This window comes from Myotis lucifugus, unplaced genomic scaffold, assembly GCF_000147115.1.
Source record: "Myotis lucifugus unplaced genomic scaffold, Myoluc2.0 scaffold_84, whole genome shotgun sequence".
Classification (NCBI taxonomy): domain Eukaryota; kingdom Metazoa; phylum Chordata; class Mammalia; order Chiroptera; family Vespertilionidae; genus Myotis; species Myotis lucifugus.
Genome location: NW_005871132.1, coordinates 3,572,155 through 3,575,625, shown reverse-complemented (window position 1 = coordinate 3,575,625; position 3,471 = coordinate 3,572,155).

Below are 3,471 nucleotides of genomic sequence, written 5' to 3'. Positions count from 1 at the left end.
GGCCGAACCGCCCGGGCTCCGGGACTCTATCGCTCACGGACGGCACGAGCACAGACCCCAGTCGCGCAGACATTCTCGCGCGGGCGCCCACGCTCCCCAGACGCACACACAGGTGTGAGGGAGCCGCGCTGGACGGCGGCGGCATCCGCGTCCCAGAGGGAGGACTATCCGACCCCCGACTTCAGCACCTTCCTCCGCCGCCACGAGCTGCCTGCCAGCCGGGAGGCTCCGGGCGCGGAGGGAGGCGGGCTCGCAGGCTTCGGCCCGGCTCCGGCCGCGTCTCCAGTCCCTTGGTCGCGGCGCGCGGCGCTCTCCGAGGTCCTAACGGAGCGAGCGAGCTCCACTGCAGGCTCCGCCCTCCCGCCGTGGGAGGCAAGCCCCGCCCCCCGCCCGCCCCTCGCTCGCCCCGCCCTCTCCTGCCGGGCCGCGCCGGCCGGGGGAAAGGGGCGGAGAGCGCCGGACATCAAAGGGCGGGAGTAGCTTCCGCTCCGGTCCTAGGCTGGATGGGGCCAAGTGCCAAAGCCCAGAAGAAATTTGAGGATTGGACGGAGGAAAAGCCAATGAAAGGGGGAGGGGAGAATTTGGAAAGGTAGGTGCAGTGTTTGATTGACAGCGGGATTGGCCAGTATGCTGGGCGGCCGTGCTTTAGGGGTTGTAATTGGCGCTACCTGTTGAAGGACGCAAGTGTGAATCAATAGAATGCCTGGAAGCGTGCGAACTTGGGCTCGCGGAGCCCCAGGCTTTCGGAAGGTGCTCCCTAGGTCTGGCTCTGGACAACATTGTGCATCTGACAAGTGTTTTTGCAGTTTATCACCTCTTTGAGCCTCATCCCGCTCTCCAGGTTCATCTGTTGGCTTCCCTCGCTGCCCTGCTACTTGTGCAGTGGTGTAACGGGTCTGCCAGAAGGAACTGTATTTCAATAGCGCTTTGGTATATATACTATATGGCCTTACAGAAACTAAGGAATTAATTGTTCACCTTGTTCCCTATAATACGTTTCCCCATTTTCACATGTACCAAGATTTAAAAAACAGACTTCACAGTAAACGGTGTCAAGAATATATTTTAAGGTTTGTCTATGAGTCACAGTGATCACTTTAAAAGATGCACTGTTCGTTGCAGGATTTTTTTTTTTTTTAACAGCATCAGGATAGAAAGATTTTGATCTAAGCCCCGACTTGCTACTGAATTGGGGAAATTTTGTACAATTTCTTAGTCTATGAAAATAAAGGGCAGCTCAGGGGGCTCTAGCTGTACACTTCAATCTGGGCAAAACAACAATCATACCAAATATTCTTACATTTTAGAAATCTAGAATTGTTACTGGCGAGATGAGACCTCCGTTCTTATCTTCTTGGAGTGATTTCAATCAAGAGCTAAACACACTTAGGACAGTGAAACAAGGAAGGGCATAGAAGAAGCAGCAGGAGAGCCTAGGTTCAGGGGGTTTGCCTAGGACCAGTTGCCGCTGCCCATTGCTCCCCAAGTTGCAAGTCTCCTGGGGTCCCTTAGAGGGAAGAAGGGGGAGAAGAGAATGGCGTGGGTGTGCTCCCCTGGCAGAAACCAGAAAGCAGGCACTGGGTCCTTTGTATTGAGGATATTTCTCTCTCTTGCAGGTGGGAATCTTAGGGGTGGTCTTAGGGGAGGGCGTCAGTGAATATTCAGCAGCTTTCTAGGTGTGTTCTTTCAAGGTCGCAATCTCCACTGATTGGACCTCACCAGGGCAGGGGGTCATTAGTCATTGCAGCTGGTCCTGAGGCAGCCATGGCATCACTTGTCTGATTGGCTGCTTTTCTGGGCCTGGAGCTGAAATACAACTGAGGCCTAGATGTTATTTTTAGGGAGGAAAAGGTCAGGGGGTCTAAACTCCAGGACCAGCGATATGCTCGGGAGGAAAGATTACCCTGGGGGTGAGGTCCTGTTTTCTCAGTTTAGCCCCTTAGTAGGCACCCAGGGCTTTCCATCCTGGTGACCTTCTATACCTGGCCCATTGTCCTTGCTCTGCTCATGTCTTTCTAACTGCCTATAACAGAATGACCTCTTTCTTTGTGTGTGTGTGGGGTGGGGGTGGGGGATAGAAGAGGGGGTGGAGGTGAGAGGGGATGAAGGGGGAAAGAGAAAGGAGTTGCTCAAGGTAACATAGCAAGGTAAAATAAGCCTATACCAAGTGGTGGTTAGCAAAGAAATGGCAAGGATGGAATAAAGCCCATTTTTTTCAAATCCTCAATGCTTACCCACTCATTTTGAATTTTTCAGTACTTAATGTCTCTTTGAAATCTCCCAAAAAATCCCAATACTGCCTGGTAGTCTCCATGGCTGCAGCTAGATAGTAAAACTCTTAAAGGCAGGCATATAATGTTATTTTTCTCCTATGTTGTTTAGCAGCTAGCAAAATGTTTCACATATAATTGGCACTTAAAGGATTTTGAACAGTTCGTTTATTAATGATTATTACTAAAAGATTTATGAGATGCTATCCTGCTTGGGAGGGGGGGAAACAAATGCCACATCTGATGTTAACTAGATTTTGGGAGGGTTCCAAATACTTTATTAGATTCCTAACAATATGTGCCTTTGTCTTTTTACTTTTTATGTTTATTTTTTTGCTTTTCTTTTTCCTGGCCCATTTCACCTCCAATCATGGGTGCCTATTAAGGCTACAGAATTTGCTTTCCTCTTATTTACAGCTGGCTTTCCTTTAAATGATTGGGGTGGTGGTGTTGTTCTAACTCTTTGAGAAACACGCATTGTTGTCTAAAATAATGGATTTAGATATCTTCCTTCCCGTCACCAGAAAGTCTGTTGGTAGCTCCTTCATTTTCAAGTAAATGAAAATAAGCCTATACCAAGTGGTGGTTTGGCCTTTTGATATGAGGATGAAAGAAGACGATATCCTGATTCAACAAAGTGAGATGTAACTCTTTCAAGAAAACCTCTTAGCCCTAACCGGTTTGGCTCAGTGGATAGAGCGTCAGCCTGTGGACTGAAAGGTCCCAGGTTCGATTCCGGTCAAGGACATGTACCTTGGTTGTGGGCACATCCCCAGTAGGGGGTGTGCAGGAGGCAGCTGATCGATATTTCTCTCTCATCGATGTTTCTAACTCTCTATCTCTCTCCCTTCCTCTCTGTAAAAAATCAATAAAATATATTTTTTTTAAAAAAGAAAGAAAACCCCTTAAACCACCCATCACTAACACTGTAGTATCTTAGCAAACTAGGTAGTGGTTTTTATTCTAAAAATTGGGGGAGAACTGAAAATGAAAAAGTACACAAAACAGATTGACAAAGATTCTGCTTGAGAACCCTGAGGGGAGTTCATTGGCCTACTTGAGTTAAAAAAGAGGTGACAGTAGATGGGAAAATGGGAATAAAAGGGAAAACAAGTCAGAATATAAAAGTATTTACAAACAAACACAAGAAGCCTAAAAAGTAAAATATGATTGGAAGGCTGACCCTGTGGACTCTTTGAGA